The 17,777-nt window shown below is 41.9% G+C and overlaps 1 protein-coding gene across 3 annotated transcripts in view; it reads right to left on the bottom strand.

Moving 5' to 3' along the window:
- Positions 1 to 5,919, bottom strand: part of LOC113015603 (microtubule-associated protein 2) — a 50,224-nt gene extending 44,305 nt beyond the window's left edge. For 2 of the 3 annotated variants that reach the window (XM_026157637.1, XM_026157638.1), the window contains exon 1: positions 5,652 to 5,919. The gene's annotated coding sequence lies outside the window, so the exon portion shown is untranslated. The remainder of the gene's footprint in view (positions 1 to 5,651) is intronic. The other variant, XM_026157639.1, reaches the window with a different exon arrangement.
- Positions 5,920 to 17,777: the final 11,858 nt, after the last annotated feature.

The raw sequence follows: 17,777 nt of genomic DNA, 5'->3' as shown, positions 1-17,777 counted from the left end.
TGTACAAACTCTGTTTTTTGCCTTATATATTGTATTTGCATGTATGTTTGCACATGTTCACAAAATATGAAGAGCACATTACTGCTGTCTTAACTTTATTAATATCAGAGAGAAAAGAAACATAGGAGATGACAGGGAATAAACCAAACAACTGTAGATGGTATCTGTCTTCTACATAAGTCTGCAAACTTGTTTTAGCTTATGACGGTTGGACCAAAGCTTCATTACAAGTTTCACATGACTGTGAATTATGAGGTGTGAAAATACAGCATTAGTTTGGCTCTAATTTTAGCATAGGGGGTGTCACAGATAAATTTGTGGGTCATACTATAATTTAGAAAGGCCTTTCTTTTTCTAGTTCACAATTTCATCAGAAATTAATTATTTATCCTGAGACTCTGAATTGCCATTATTCCCAGTAGTGTTTTTTTTACTCTAAATGAGTACTTAAAGTTATTTTTATTAAGAGCCACATACATTAACAAAGTAGTTTATTACGTGCTTTTTAGTGCTTTCAAATGGTCATAAACACAGTCACACAGTCATGTCTAAAGGTGCAATAAGGTGTATTTTTATCCACACTTTTAACTTTGGGTAGATTTTTGTGGGAAATGGTAAAAAGTAAACAGTGAGTGAGAACGAAACTTAAAGGGAGGTCTTAGATGAGTATCCCAGTCAAATTTGTGTATTGTTTGGTTGTTTTCCTGGAATGAATTGCATAATGTGACGTTAGTTATCATCTGACAGCAAAACTTACAGTTATTTGATCTCAGTTAGCTGCTAATGTAACCCAGTGAAACCTGAAATCCACAGCAGGTAGGCTGAAATGTAAAATTTGCTTTAGCTCACACTTAATTAACTTATCAATTTCCTTTGACTTCCCCTACAGTTGTGGTATATCTGCAAACCACTCTGCAACCCACCTTCACCCCAGTTCCTCCTTTTACGCTGCATGACTCAGTGTTCTGTCTTACGTCACTGATGCCTGTTTTGTGTTGTACCCGGGATGTTTGTGTTGCTTCCTGCACAGAGCCAAGCTGCTAAATAAAAATTGCAGAAGGAAATACCGATCTACTTTTGACAGTTCCTGACTGAAACATTTATCTTAAGACGGCAACACAGCCAAAACTCTGTTCTCTCCACTTTCCCTGTGGCTAAACAACAGACTTGTTTTACAGGAAACCAGTAGGAAAGTGTAGACCTGTAAAATCCATGCAAATCTCTCTTTGTCATAATTTGAAATGTTAAAAAGTCACACAGGGAGGTATCACTGTACAGTGTGTGCAGGAGTCAGCCAGAAGAGGACTCAGTGGACCCAAGAGAAGATGCTTCGGAGCAAATTTCACTGGAAAAATAGGGCATCGTGGAATCCAGCTCTTTAAATGCATCCATTAAGTCTGATCCTTGAGTCAGGAGCCCCAGAGAAAAGTAATATCCTGTTTATGACAAGAAACAACAGGAAATGTGGTTTTGATTATTGGATTTAGTTGCTGCAATAGCATGCTATTAGCATGAAAAAGAAGCTAGAAAATTTCCCATGTTTAGACTGACTACAACAAGTAACCACACAGTAACATGAGCTTTATAATGGATTGGCTCTTTTACTCACTGTTGAAGTACAGCAGAGAAGAGCATAAACACACATGCTTCCTACGTGTAATGCTCTCTGCCCTTCACATGACCTAAAAGCTTAAACATGTGCTCGTAGCACTTTCTCCTCTGTAAAGCAGGAAGGACCAGGTGCGGGTCTTCGTGTCTCCAAGACGACAGCTGCAGTTAACAGCGAGGACAGGTGGCTGAACTGATCTATATGCATTCACAGTATGTATATATGGAGGTTTTTAGTGGCCTTGGAGCATTACAAGCACATTCATCAATCAACACGTTAGCACAGCGCCACCCGAAATGGTGCCCGGAGGCTGCGATTTCATTACTTTCACCCTGAGGAATGCAAAGAGAGTGAAAAACATTTAGGAAGAAGACTGCAGTTGTTACGCAGACATTTCTGGTTAATCCTTGAAGCTTTTTAAAGTTTCCTTGATGGAAATATGCAGCTGAGACATAAGCTAGCCGCCAATGTGAACCTCTGCGATGATAATATACAGGAACTATTTAGTTCTTAGTTTGTGTTATAAAAGCTACTCTGAACATCTTAAATGTCTTAAATGTCGCCCATGACAAATATATATCTACATTACTGTGCAAAAGTCTTGAGCGACACCTAATGTCTTTATATTTTCTTGCACTTGTTTGGGTAAATCACACTTTTATAGCAAAATATAAAGAATATAAAGTGAATTTATAAGTATAAACTAAAACTAAAATAACAAATAAAAAGTGAAATGAGCAAACACAATCTAAAAGTTAACAGAAACTGAATAAAACTGAAAATGATCATGTAAAGAGTTACATTACAAAACTATTAAACTTTAAACTAATGACTTACGCTGCTTTCTAAATCTGAGCGCATCTGAGGTTAAAAGGAAACTTTAATCTAAGTAAGATTCTGCTCAAGTCACTGAAATGGCCAGAAATTACAAAGCACACGCACACCTGACACCGTTTGAAGCTCAATGCTGTACACATTTAGTCTCTGGGTTTTATTACCTGTTGTTACTAAGCAGCTACCTCACCTTGCTCCTTTTTATCTGCACCCAGACATGTGTCAGAAAAACCTATATGTCCTGTGCTGTCTCGACTGTCTCAGGCTTTCAAATGAGACGTCCTTTTCTCCTGTAATCATCTCATGGGGAGAAGATGAAACTGTCGGAGGTGGTTATTGTTGGGAATAACACTTCTGGTCAATCTGATTGCCCTAAAACTTCAACTAAAGCTGATTAAAAACTGCACCTCTTGAAGCTTCTGTTATTTTTTGCCTTTAACCTCATGCGAACTGAGATGAATTTTGCAAATACATCAAGTTCTGTTTTCTTTAAATCGTCCACCCAACACCCAAACTGACGGGATGCTACCTCATGTCATTGGCCTCCTCTGGGTGTTTTCCACTATGCAGCATCATCCCGCATTCCTCAAATACACTACCAGTCAGTTCACCGGCTCTGCTGCAGTCTTCCCCCCTCCCGCCCCTGAAATGACAAACTGTCTCCTGTGGCTCACCTCCTCTTACAGCTTTGGCATCTAGCGTCATGCACATCAAGTATCACTTGTCAACACTCACTTCAGGGCTTCCTGTCAAAGTCAAGGGACTCCCGTGTTCCTGTCTCCAACACTTTGCCTCTTCACATTATCCACAGCACGCATTAATCTCTGACAGGGAGGTATAAAAACACTGCAGCCTGAGAGGCAGATGTTGAGAAACGCTGGGCGACTACAGCAGCTCCTGTGCCAGCTGGATAATCAGCCTAGAATTTATCTCCCCCCCCTAATGATTAAGAACCTGATTAAGAAGTTCGGAAAAAGTTGCATTTTGTATTGTTAAATACCCGGGCTCAATATCCCTGCAATTTCGGATTAAATCTACAGTTTAGGCATATTTTTTTTGCAGTTGAAGATGTCATGAAGAGAAAACAGTGCCTTTCTTTTCTGCGCTTGACTTCGCTGTGGCACCTACATTTATCTCCGCTGACTAACAGCAGCGAGAAGCAGGGTGGTGTTGACTCTTTCTCTCTCCCACTCATTTTGCCCTTCAAGCATGGCAACAGTTGGTTAACTGCCTGCTGTGCCCTATTCCGAAGGCACGGGCTTGGCAGAACCGGAAGAGGGATGCAGGAGGAGGGAGGAGGGGAAAAAAAGGGAAAGAGAGGAGAGGAGGTGCTGGGTGATTGGGGGACAAGCTGTGACCCCAACAACAAGGACAGAAAGAGGGCGCATCCCCCCCCCTCGTCCTGCCCGCCTCAGCCCTGGCTTGTCATCCCAAGTTGGTCCCAGAAAGCAGACAGCTCGCCTGAGAGCTGCCCAGCAACCGTGCGAGCAGACGGAGACAGAGATAGGCGGAGAGAAAAGGGGATTCAGGGAGGGGAGCGAGGGGGCGTCATGCCACTATAGATATGACAGACATTGCGGTGACTTCTAGCACGCAGTTATACATGCGTAACGTTGGCGAGACGGCAGAAACAAAAGTAGGAGGGTGGCACAGCGGTGTGGTGGTTAGCAGCGTTGCCTCACAGCGAGAAGGTTCTGAGTTGCTGTGTGTTTGCCCTGTGATGGACTGGAGACCTGTCCAAGGACTATATACATATAAATATATATACATAAATATGTGAGTCACAGGCCTACGTCCATCTTTCATTTACAGTGAATACTGCAACCTGCCCGAGGCCAACTGTCCACTATAAAAAGTAAGGGAGGAAAAGGCTTCTTATATATAAACACCGGTGCATGCCGTTACACGCCCATGTTACAGTACTGTCTGCCCTGTTGGTGCTGCTGGCAAGAAATGCATAGTAGATGTTGTTTAGTTTTAAAAAATACCAGTTCATTTTTGTCAGTTGCTTTGAAGGCGTCATAATTTCTCATGCATAATGCAGTTTTTGTGGGTATAATTCAAATGTTATTGTTGTGAATTTAAAAGGATAGGATGCTTTAATATGTTTTCACAGGTGCATAAATGCTAAAAACAACAGACTGTTGCTCAACGACAGGATGGCTTCATTTTATCTGATATAGATAAGAACCTTCTTGGTCTTAAGATGAACCTGTGTGCCAAGATCGGTTGCTCAACTCTTAATGATATGGGAGGAGTTTGTGGACAAAGAAACAAACCAACACACAGAGAAACAGAGATTTGGTGCATTACGGTGAGATTAAGACTATTAGAAGTTTGTTTAACTACTAAGTGAATATGGAGTGGTTTATTGTCCCCTCGGATGGTGCCACAACACGAAAGAACAAAACAGATAAAAGCAGGAGGCGGAGGAATAAATAGTAGAAAGGACAAAAAGAAAGGAAAAAGAAACAGAAAAGATAGAGTGGGAGAAAAAAAAAGGGCGCTACATCGCCACCTGCTCCAAAAGTCGATTGAGCTGTCAGCAAACTTGTGACAGCCAGCTCAGCCGGCGCTGACAGGCAGCGTAATGCATCCCGCGGTCTCGCTCGGCTTGGTGTCGCTCCCACTGAGAAACCACCAACAATCTGTTGGCTATGAGTCGCTAACCGCCAACGGCCGCATGCCATCACAGCTACAGCCTCTAAATAGAACCCAATCAGCATTGTTTCCAAGTGAAATAAAGTATAAAAAAATCAGAAGATCAGGCTTTTATCTCGGTTTCGCACACACAGGCACACAGCAGCAGCAGCAGCTCACCCTGAGTGAACCGTGGTGGCTGAATAATCAGGGGTGTCTAGACGGAGCACGTCACAAAGACTAAAGGTCATCAAACCAGAGGAACAACAGCCCCTGGCTTATCACAGCATCACTTTTTTCATATTCGCCGTCCTTCGAATATGTCAGCAGCAAATATTCTCAATCTGTGCCAAACAAAAGAGAATGATACCCAGGGAGATGCTGATTAGAGATCATACACACAATCAGACAAGGAAGAGGAGAAGAAGAAAGAAAGAAAGCCGGCACTTTTTCTCTTGAGAATTTTCCTTTTTTCCCCCAGCCTGTATAATACTGAGCATGCACATCATATTTGTAGCTGTAAAAGCAGCTAGAAAGGGACTATATAATATAATACACAGCATCTTACCTGGTGGGGCAGTTATTCCAGCTTTTTGTCTGCAAAGAGGACACAAGGGGGAGGGGGCAAGGCAGCGGCTTCTGCAGAGAAAGAGAGAGGAAAAAGAAAAGAGATGAAGAGGTGAGAAGAGGAGAGAGCAGGAGTCAGAGGGGCAGCGCCACGCAGACGAAGAGATGCCTTTTTGTCAGCAAGCGGAGCTGGCGAGCACGCCGCTGCAGATTACGCACTCCCTCTCATCCACACACACAGAGGACCGGCACACTGCCTCACAAAGATCTCCCCTTCACCAGCACGCACACACACACACATACAGATAGTGCTGCAGACAAGCCAGTGTCTGCATTACATTGGGGTTGGGTGGAGAAAAGGGGAGGGTGGAGATGTACACAAGAAATGTGTGTGTGTCAGGGCTACATTAATTCATCTTTGAAAGGGATATGAAGCTCATCAAACCCCCAGAGGGAATTAAGTTCCAACATAAAAGACCATCTCCATCCAAGAAATTTCCAGAAGTGTGTTTCATTCTCTTCCCTGTTTATCTCAGCCCTACACATTACAAATGCATGAAACATTTTAACATGACAGTATCTGTGTGTGTGTGTGTGTGTGTGTGTGTGTGTGTGTGTGTGTGTGTGTGTGTGTGTGTGTGTGTGTGTATCGTATGTACAAAGGAGGGGTGCAGGGTTTGCCCCTGTGGTGAATAATTGCTCTGTCCTGGTGCTCATTTGCAGGCATGGCCAAGTGCAGCAGCAGCAGCACCGAAACAAAGACAGCGAAGGGGAACCGGAGGGTGAGGGGGGGGATGTCTGTAGACTGCAGAGGCCGGACCAGCAGAGCAGAAGCACACACAGCCCGGTTTCACCAGGCCTCCGACCTCAAACCACATGAAATGAAATATATTTAGAGTGCAGAGGCTAACAATGGTCTCGGGCCAGTAATCCATCACGTGAGCTACTAGAGATGTCAAAGATGTTAATAAATACAGGGATTATGAGCCGAGCGCTGGAGTGGCTAAAAGCCTGAGTGAGTGCAAATTTGAATAATTGGAAGGGTGAGTGGATTTAATGAAACAAACGACAGGTTCAGATTTTTTTCTTGGTCAGAATTTGTCTCACTCAGGTCACCGCAAAAAGAACCAATGACTTCCCATTTATAACGTGACTCTGATATGCGTCATAATTAGGAATTAGCCTCAACCACACACACCTAGAGACTGGTTGGCAACCCCTGGACAACCCCTGGTTGCTAGGGAGTGATGCTTATTCCCTGACCTGAGTGCAGCCAGAACCTCGTAGATTTGAAACAGAAATTTAGGAATTCCTTGACAATGTCACGGTTCTGGGTCAGTTTGACCCAGTATTTTGAGTTTATGTTTTGGTTTAATTTTGCATCAGGGATTGTTCTCTTGTGTTAAATGATTATGATGTTTATTATTAGAGTTTCATGTTTCTGTTTATTTGTGTTAAGGATTTGTTCTCGGTTGTATCTCACGTTTAGTTTAGTTCAGGTTCCATGTGTCATTTCCTCTGTCTGGCTCCTTCAGTGTCAGGTCTGCGTCTTGGTTAGTGTTCTCGTTCCTGTTCTTATGTGAAGGTCTGCGTGCTCATGTGAGTGTCCATCATGTACCATCGTCTTCCTTCCTTCCTTCCTTCCTTCCTTCCTTCCTTCCTTCCTTCCTTCCTTTATGTTCAGGTTCGTGTTCTTGTTCTTGCTCTGTAGTTTAGTTGTCCCAGTATAGTTTAGTTCTCCATTTTGCCGTTTGCCTCTCCATATTTTTGTGTTCAATAAATCACCTTCACACCTTCACGACTGCCTGCACTTGGATCCTCTTTTTCCTTTTCCACATGGCTCTTCTCACTCGCTGTGACAGACAAATAGTTACAGACTTGCTGCAGTGCAGCAGTTTAAGTACAAAATGACAGCCTTGCTATTCAGCCTTTAATAAAGGAACATAACCCAAATACAACCAGTTGCCAACCAGTTGAATTGAGTGTCAAAGACGAGTAACGCTCACCTGCGTAGACAAACTCAGACTGACTGCAACAACGTGACAGCCTGTGTTCATAAATTACGTGGCAATTATGTGTGAACCTTCATCAGTGTGAGAGCGACTGCAGTCACTTTGAATCAGACTGTGATTGTTGCCTTCCTCAAGGTAATCTGTGCAATCACCATCCATCCAAAGTGGTTGCCCAGAGGCCAAGAGTGGTTTAACTCTGGGCAGCCAGGCGGTTGCTGGTTTCTGATAGCAAAATATTCAGTTTAATAACGAGGTAGCCACCAGTTGCAAGGAGGTTGCTGCCCCATTTTTACTATAGCGTGACCGAGTCTTTAGCTAGTAATCATGGGAGCGCATTCAAAGACTAAAGACTTGTTCTCATAATATCCAACCGCACATCCATTGCTTCTAATCGCAGACGATAACGTTAGCAACTTGCTAGCAAATATAGGAGCATTTACTGTCTAATGATCTGGAGTTTGTGGAGACCAAGCCTGAGCTAAGCTTACAGTAAACAGTAAACAGTCAATCTTTGATACAGGGTCTTGACTTTGCAATATAAAATCTAAAATGTACAAGTTTACAGTTTCTATAAGATGACCAAAAAAAAAATGCTATAAAAAGTTGATGGTCTTTATTCTGAACATAAGCATTTTTAAAGGACCTGCCCTTTAAGGAGCCAATAAATTAAGCCATTAAAGTAAAACCAGTACAACCACATTGATGTCAAGAGACACTCCCTGACATGATCGCCAAACCTCGGAGGCCAGTGAGGTTGATGTGAAGCTGAATCACAAAGGACAGAGTCATTACGGTTTCCAAAACCACTTTAGAAGTTAGAGGCTGTGCTCCTTCCACATCCTCTCTTAGTCTCCAATGTGAAAAATTATGATATCAGCAATACATACTGGCCACCCTGCTCTCTGAAGATTTTCTATTGGTAATTGAAAAACCAATATCGGTCGACCACAAGCAGAAAGAGCCATCAGCATGAGGCTATAATCAACCTGTCAGCATCGAGGTCTGGATCAAGTTTAAAGAAAACAAATGAGACATTTAAAATGACAGCTGAAAAATAATCTCAGTGTCAAATTAAAATATGAGCTCATATTCAGATTTCACCTCTTCGGGAGGGTTCGGTGCTCATCATGAGCCGAGCAACAAAGCAGATCCGTCAGAGTCTGAAGTCCAGAGAGACGGAAGAGATAAGGAGAAAACTGGATGGATGGAGAGACGAACAGAAGGAATGAAAGATTGGGGGAGGGAGGCTCAGACGTCCCTGTCAACGCCTCCAGCCTTTAAGGAGGTCGTGCCAGCACCGATTAGAGACCAAGCCTGGACCGAAGCTGCAGAGCCAGCTAGCACAGTCCGGTAACATCTAATCTCCCAGAAAGCAGATGTCGGTTGCGCTAACGCCAATATGCCACAGCCGAACTGTCAACAAGACACAGCGACAGGCAGATCACTCGTCATGTTGTTCACCCTGTGTTTAAGCCGCACACGTGGTTGGTAAAACAAATCAGTGCAAACAGACCTCAAATCTGCAGACTGATCCAACATTATGTCGATCTCACTGCACTGTTGGAAGCACAGGTTGGTCAATGAAGGTTGTGTTTGGCTTCTGTAAGGGCAGGGATAGCTCAGTAGGTAGAGTGGTGGCCCCATGATCGGAAGGTCGGGGGTTTGATTCCCCTGAACGGCTACCCTGAGGTACCCCTGAGCAAGGTACCGTCCCTACACACTACTCACCGGGTGCCCAGTGGCTGCCCACTGCTTCACTGAGTGAATGGGTTAAATGCAGAGAGGGATTTTCCCCACGGGGACCAATAAAGTACACCTTCTTCTTCTTCTTCTTCTGTAAGACTGGGACAGAGCCAAGTCATCATGATCTGGCTTGGCCGAACTGATCACCGTGACTTCTGTGCAATCACCCCGGGCTCCTTCAGCTAGACGTGGATGATTTGGTCCTGTATGAAGAGCTGCTGGATATCCCTGGACAACACCCAAATCATCACAAGAATAAGGCTGGAAGAAAAGTCTTTTAAATAATGTAATTTCAAGATGTACCTCCTCTGATCGAGTCTCTAACTCTTGCCTTTAAAGCAAACACCTGCCAGATTGGAAGCTGAACGCACACATACACAGACAGGGATGGATTAGCACTTGAGGGAGGTTCTAAAGCAAATCACTGCAGTGTGAACTAATTCAGCATCATCTGCTTCTCCAGGATAGCAACCAGCTGCTGACTATTACTGGAACTGATATATATACAGACTTGCCTGAGTACCATCATAAGATACCCAAAAGATGACAACTCATCTTCTGAAAGCATGAGGAAAAACAAAATGCAGCACTAGCACAAATTACGTTTGGCTGAGCGAGCAAATTTACTGCAGGTGCTTCGAGGACAAAACAGCAGCGATGGCAGCCTCGGTGCTTCAGTGTCATTAGGGCTGTGATTGCGGCTCCATTTTATTTTGTATAACTCGGACTGCTGTAGCTTATGAGAGTGCTGAGAGGAGTTAATATGAATGCAGATATCGATTAAAGATTACAGCGAGTGCTTTGGGAAAATAAGGTCAAACAAGTGTGAGATAAAGGGAATGTGGAAAGCTAATCTTAGGTTTAGATGTTCCATCGATGTTTTCTGACATTTTAAAGGTTATGAGATGAATCAGGATAACAAATGGCAGCTTAAAGAGGCAGAGAAATTTTTTATTACGGCACATCTATAAAGCTGTGTAATGCAACAGCTAAGATGTCTGATGCAACTTGGTCAGACAGATTACATCCATCAAGGCGAGGCTATAATCTCCTGTGATTGGTTGTTTCACTGTCCGGAAACGTTGGAAAGAGGTGGCATAGCAGCTACATGGGTCAGTTTGGAAAATGTTATTTTATTAATCAGGAGTCCTGAAACTGCGATTTTACACCCATGAAATTGCAAGTGGTTCCAACAAGCATCTACTGTAAGGACTGGTTTGTAAAAAAAAAAAATCATACAACAGTCTCAAAGCTCTTTGTCCAAGCAAGAGCTCAAACCTCAAAGTCATCAACATTACTTACAAAAAAATGTAACAAACCCACACACTCCAAGGTATTTGTAAAGGCTTTTCAGCTTTGCTTCAACACAAACCTGCACGTTCACTGACTAATGACTGACGCTTTATTAGCAAGTGAGCATATGGTTTGATACTACAGTTAATCCTCTATTTTGAAACGTATAAACTAGTACGATTAAGATGTAAATTACTGAATATGATCCAAAATGAGGGAGTGCACCTATAAACTCAGCAGGATAGTGTTTAGAGAGGTCAAGACAAAAAGTCGTTTGACCATTTTTATTAATTTATCTTTTTTACAGCCACAGCTATCGCCATCTGGTGGCCTTGAGATAAAATGAATCTACATCTACAATATGTTTTATAAGGTCTATGGAGGCAGTTGACACTTGTTCTGTTATTTGTTCTTACAAAATTTATACAAACAGCATTATTTATTCATTGATAAAAATTTCCTCTAGAATGAATGGGAATAGAAGAGTTAAAAATGAAATAGTGGAAATACTTAAGTAAAATCCCAGTAGAGACGAACTCTTATCACAAAGAGAGTCACACTGGGTAAAAGAGTGCAAATTCCTCAATCAGGAGGGGAACTTCAGAGTGAAAGAATTTATTTCAATAAGAGAGCAGTGATAATGATTTAGAGACTCTTTTATAGCCTGCCTGGCTCTGGAAGATGATCAGGTAAGTCTTCAGTCAATAACTAATCATAGCAGACACAACAATGCTAAAACCCTCAAGCCCAATCTAAGAGTCCAAGTCTTTTTAGTATTTTGGCCTGCTTTATAAAAAAACATAAAGGTTGCATTCATATGTTTCCTTGTTTCCTCTTACCATGTTAACTCCACGCTAATACTTTCACCCAGACGTGGACCTAATAATCGCCTGTGCTGGCACAGTAATGGCTGAGGATTGGATCACCGCTAGCATCAGCAGGACGGCGGGAGCAATCTCTTTCCAGCATGAGGCTGACGTCCAATTCAAACAACAACAACTGCTCCATTTAGCTCGAAATAGAGGGAAACACAGCGGCATCTGCTTGTTTTGTTGTTTGCTTTAAACAAGTAGTAAATTTGATTTAAGACCGTGGAAATCTAATTACTCAAATCCCTGCTGATTTAACTGTCTGTTTAATGGTTAGCAGGAAGTCATCCGTCCCAGAGATCACCAGTAACTTCGTCCACTGAGGATAATTATGATTATTACATTAAAGTCTCTCCTTTTAGTACAATATCAATTTGATTAACTTGCTCAAAGGTTTCTCTGGTTTTGAGTCTCACTCTGCTTCAAATTTGCCTATTGGACAAAAATTTTCTCTCCTATGTTTCTGCCAAGGCATTCACTTATTGATGTTTGCTCTAGGACGCTTTGATGTTAAGAGGTCAAAGGTGACTCTGTTCAGACCAAACATATGAGCTGATCCGCTCCATCCCTTAAGAGCCTTCTGTATATAGACACAACAGCGTGACTCACACAAACACCACTGCGTGACATCTTATCCGAGCCGTGTGCGCTGCAGACAGCATAAGAAGTCATTAGACATCCACTGATTTACCACAAAGACAATTATTCTGCACAATCCTATAGCTCACAAATGTTCCTTGCTTTATATTCATGTCTGGTAACATCCTAATTTCAGATTCCAACTATCTGCACTTCAGTTAAGATTTTTAGGTTACTCTGTTGCTGGTTCACACCATCCATCCATGTTCTGCCATTTCTCTGGGCCTGATATGGAGGGGCATCAGTGTTAGTACAAATGCTAAGACTTCCCTCTTCCCAGCAATAGTTTTCCACCAAGCTCCCTAGCCAGTCGAGAGACATAATCATAGCATGTCCTTGGTCTTCCCCATTCTCTTAGTGTTTGGACATACATTGAAAAAAATCACTCGGAAAGTGTTGAGGACCCAGCCTAGTCAGATACCAAACTACCTTTCCTGGGTGGCCTTCTTTTGCTGTATCTAAGGGTAAGCCTGGAGTCCCTTGAGACGCAGATCATTTCCATCACAACTCTTACCAGTTAGTGAGAGTAGGAAAGTACAGTATGAGTAAAAAATTAAACTTAAAAAAGGGGTTTTCTAAAATTCAGCACAAATTCAGGTCTCTATCAGCATGCTTTGTGGACTTTCCAGTCAGCCTAGGAAACATAATAACATGGTTAAGCTTACAATGACAGCTTCAGTCATCAGCAAAGGTAACTCTACACTTAAAAGCCACAGATTCTGTCAGCAAAATGTTCAATTCAGCTGTTTAAACCTTTAAAACTTCAATCTCAAATTCCAATGCCCTGTTCAGGTCTCCTTGAGGAGCTTGACGTTTGCTCCCCACCTTATTCGCTTAGTCTAAACTCTGCAGTGAAGTACACCAGACACCAGTCAACACTTTAAGGGAAAAAAAGAAAAAAAAATCTTGTCCTTCTGTTGAATTTAAGCCTTGACTGCCTAAAAGCTACTTCTGTCACCATCTATGCTTCTATGTAGTCATATATTGCTTTCTGACCTGCAGGAACATTTTCGTAGTTTCAGTGATTTTAATAGCTCTAGTACGGTCTCAACTCGCTGTAGGAGCAGAATGTCTCAGAAAACTGTTCTTTTGTGGTCTTTTTTTATGCTGCTACTATAAAGTAGATACTTTATTATCATGAGAAGAGTCAAGCACATAAATACAAGAAACTATCACAGTCAAACAAATGTTTGCTTTTCCTTATATACTGCAGATAGCGGATACTCATATTAAATACCCAAATAACCACATGAGTTTTTAAGACAATGAATTAATTAATAAAACAAATTAATCTCTGTGAGTCAAAAGCTCAGGATGCAGACAGTGTTTTCTACTTTGAATCTGTGACACAAAGGGAAACCAGTGTCTTCATGCATTATTGTATGGAGACGGTGATAAATAGGATGGACACAGTCTGCTAATCAGTTTGTGATTGGATGTAGTCACAGTGGCAGTTACATGCAATCTGTTTGTGATATTACAGTGATGAACTGTGATGAAACAGTGAAAAACAAAAGTCTGTTGTTGTTTATATGCAAAGATATTCACATTAACTTCTTACATTCAGAGTCCAGCCACAAACTCATAGATTTTAACCAGAAATACTAAAAATAGTGACTATAAATAGTGACATAGTTGCTGCAGGATGCCAATTTATCTGCAAATTCAAAAAGGGGCTTGGGAGTCTTGTTTCTTTATTCCAAAGAGATGGGTCACAGACAAGCTGTACTCATCTGAACTGACTGACTCAGATTAATTGCAGCATGCTGGCAATTTGTCTGCATTTATAAATTAGACCAGTCCAATTCAGACCACAGCTGTCTGGACACTGGTTGCCTCTCGCCAGGTGATCTATGCATTCGCCCTGTGAAAGTGATACCCCAGAGGTTGAGGGTGTTGAATGTTCACTCTCTGACCAGCCAGTTGGTGGCTGCAACTACTTGCAGTTGGCTGCCAAATGCAAAAAAGTCACATCCAATCACCCAGCCATCACTGATTTTTTTCCAAGTCGTGAGGAGGTTGGCGTCCTATTTTTACTCTGTTGTGACCGAATTGTTTAAGGAAGGTGGCAGGGAGTTAAAATGTGACCCGAAGCATCAAGGAATAAGATAAATAAGGATTCTTTTGAATTGCGACTCTATTAGGGTCCAAAAATAGAAAGAGCTGGTGATAAGCAAAATCAATCCCCTTTCACATCTGCCTTAAATAATAAAATAAAACATAAAAAATGACCAACAGTGAAGACCAGGCCTTATTGAGCCAATATGAGGGTGAAAATAAAACATATTGACTTGTCAGAGCCAATTATAAAAATCATTATGAACCAAAGACTGACTATCGTCCCAGAGTTGCTAATATAATGTGAAAGCTAGGAGGAACAAAACATGAATAAACGAAGGCATGTCGTTCCCAGAGGACCTGTCTAATGGATGGTTACTTCCTGAATGCCTGTTTCATGCTCTGCAACATCAGTTATTCAGTCTAACAAGCTAAATGCTTTAATGGTTGGCATGAAAGCAGATTATTTTTCCCCTTGACAAACAGTAGAACATATCTTCCTCCACAAAGAGGGTGCCATACTCCTTTTACATCCACACACCAGATGAACTGTGATCCATTAATGTCTTAGGAAACTGTTTATTATATTGACACAGTCACCCTATCATTATTCAAAAGGCACAATTGCAAGAAGGTTGGTGAAAAGCTCTTGAGAGCATAAAAGCCTGAGTGGCTTGTCAAAGTGCAGCCGTACTTGTTTGCCGCTGCCAAGAGTAAATAGCAGGCGGTCCATTTGCCAAAAGAGAGCGTCAGACCATCTCAATGACTGGCTTGCCATTCATAACAAAAACCTCAAAATGTGTCCTGTAACTTACAGTGAGTGCGTGGGAATGTCCAGTCCTGTGCAACAGTTGGACCACCACAGGATAACATATCGAGTGTGATGGATTTTTCCCTTTACCACCCAGCAGGAAGGCCTCAGGGGGGTATATATTGTTCCATCATTCACATAATACATGCACACACACACACTGGCAGGCTAAAGATGGCCTGAGTGCGCTACTCTCGGACTGTCATTCCTCTCAGATATGAGCAGAGCACAGGAAATGCCTCAAATGTGAAATATGCCTCAGAGAGGCCAGTTTAAAACAGAGACGTGATTTGAGGAGAAAGAAAAGAGAGGAAGTGGAGGGGTGGGTGAAGGAGGCTGATGCTAAGACTGTGGGGGGAATTTAGGGGTTACACGCAGTCAAGTGTTTTTATGGACTTAAATAAATTTGTGCCTGTCTGAGGGCGTGTGCCTGCCTTACAATAAATGCTGTATATATTAACTGTCTGCAAGGTTTGTGCGAACACTCTAGCTTGCATGTGCCTGGCTTTACACTAACCACAGGGTGTAGCCGAAGGCTTTGAAGTAGTTCCTACACCCTGGGCTGAACTCTAACACAGGCTACTGTACAAGATCCTGTATTACCCCATGGAAAAATCACAACATGCTCTCTATATTCCCCTTGTAAAACTTCACTAGGCAGAAAAGGCTGAAAAAAGGGCAAAAAATAAAGTATAGGAAAACTGTGCATTTTTAAAAGAAGAGCCAATCACATTTATTTCCAAGCTTGAGATGGTAAATGGACTGTTATGGACTGTAGCTCCTTTCTACTCAGCTGAAAACTTAAAGCACTTTATACTACAAGTCTCATTCACCTTAATTGTATAGTGCTTTGATCTATGCCTAAGCTCTCAGCCTAAGTCACACACTCTCTCACACTCTGATGGAGGCATCAGGGGCAAGTCCGGATTCAATATCTTGCCCAAGGATGCTTCAGCGTGAGGACTGAAGGAGGCAGGGTTTGACTTTACCAATTAATTTTTTGTCTGACCAGAACAGCCGAACCCAAAGATATTTAATTGACTTTATATAAATCATACACTGTTATAAAGAGAGTAAACCTTGTGCATGCTAACAATAGCCAGAATGGCTTCAGGAGGTAAATCTGGATTTCTTCAAATTCAAATTCAAATTTTATTTGTCACACACACACAACCATACACAGTATGACATGGGGGTGAAATGCTTGTAGCTGTACAATGCCCGACCATTAAATGACAGAAGAAAAGTTTTACAATATTTACAAGTTAGTTTACTACAAAATTTACAAATTAACTTAGGAATTTACAGTAAAGAATGTGCAAATAGCAGAAGAGATTATAAAGATTAGAAATTATAGGAATTCTTCTTCTTCTGGTGAGTATTAGGTATGGAGCCTGGCCAGCGACACCCAGCAACCTTTGTGCGTATTACCCGACTGGCTGGCAAGTGATTTCTTGAGGTTACAGTTAGTAGCTACCGTGAAACTTGTCACAAAGAGGTATTCAGTGTTACACCGAGAACATTCTCAGAATATCTTTGATTGCACATTGTCGCAGTTTCCTGTATTGTATAAAGGCAACTTCTTTGATGCTATTCATCATCCAAGCTGAAGTGAAACTTGAAAACATGTGCTGTAGCCCGAAAACGATGAAGGTTCAAGGTTCAAGGTTCAAGGTTCTTTATTTGTTACATGCATAGTTATACAAGTATAACACACAGTGAAATGTAGCCTGACACACTCCTCGACATGTGCAAAAAAATGGGGGTGGGGGGGTGTAGAGGAAGAACATTATATATATATATATAGTATATACATTGGGTGAATGTGCAGTAGTAGCATGAATGTTCATCTTTAAATTAAAAGCTGTGCCTTGATGTTGCAACAGATTGATTTGAAAGAGAATGTTCTTTGTTTCTAGTTTGCGTTGCACTTTTCATGGTTTCAATATCATTAGTTTGTAATTATTTAGAGACAAACTGGCATCTTCCATGAAACTACTGGTGACTGTTCGACCTGGAAAGCAATCCCAAAATTTTTAGTGCAGAATCGTATGCTGCTTTGTGACCACTTGTAGCGGAAGGCCACAACCTCCAGTGACTACTCGCCATCTGTTTGGTCTCCTTGCAAACGGTGGTTGCCAGATGGTCACCAACAGTTTTCTATGTCTGTTTGACTGAGCCCATAGCTTATCTGGAAACACAGGCAAATAAGTGACTATGGAATGTAGAAGCAGCTGGCTAACCTTGGCTGGCTTTCTAGCCAATCCTGTCAGAAACCAGATCAGTTTTCGTTTTTCGTCTTTCTGTGATGTGGTAGGAGCTGGTTGTTTGCTAACATTAGCATTAGCCAATGTGGAAGTGCCTTAAACCTGCATTTTAAGCTAATGACGGGGAAGCTTCACTGCTTTCCCAACCCTTTGCTGATGACTTTGGGGGATCAGTCGCTAGTTTGAGGTCAGTTTCAGGAGTTAATTTGATAAATGATGGCCCTTCTTTTGATTAGAAAAAAGTGAATCCACTGCTACTCATATTGGACAGATGACTGTTGAGCACTCAAAAGGCTTTCTTACTGCAAGTTTCATTCTTCCAGTCACACACACACACATTCATACAACATTGTTTATCTATGCTTTGGTTTGCCGTCCTGTTTCTAAACCCTGAGATAACTGACTTCAGGACTCGACTGACAAATAATTGATATC

This window comes from Astatotilapia calliptera, chromosome 23 (genome assembly GCF_900246225.1).
Source record: "Astatotilapia calliptera chromosome 23, fAstCal1.2, whole genome shotgun sequence".
NCBI lineage: Eukaryota > Metazoa > Chordata > Actinopteri > Cichliformes > Cichlidae > Astatotilapia > Astatotilapia calliptera.
Note: the sequence above shows the minus strand (reverse complement) of the source record. Positions and strands in the feature narration are given on the sequence as shown.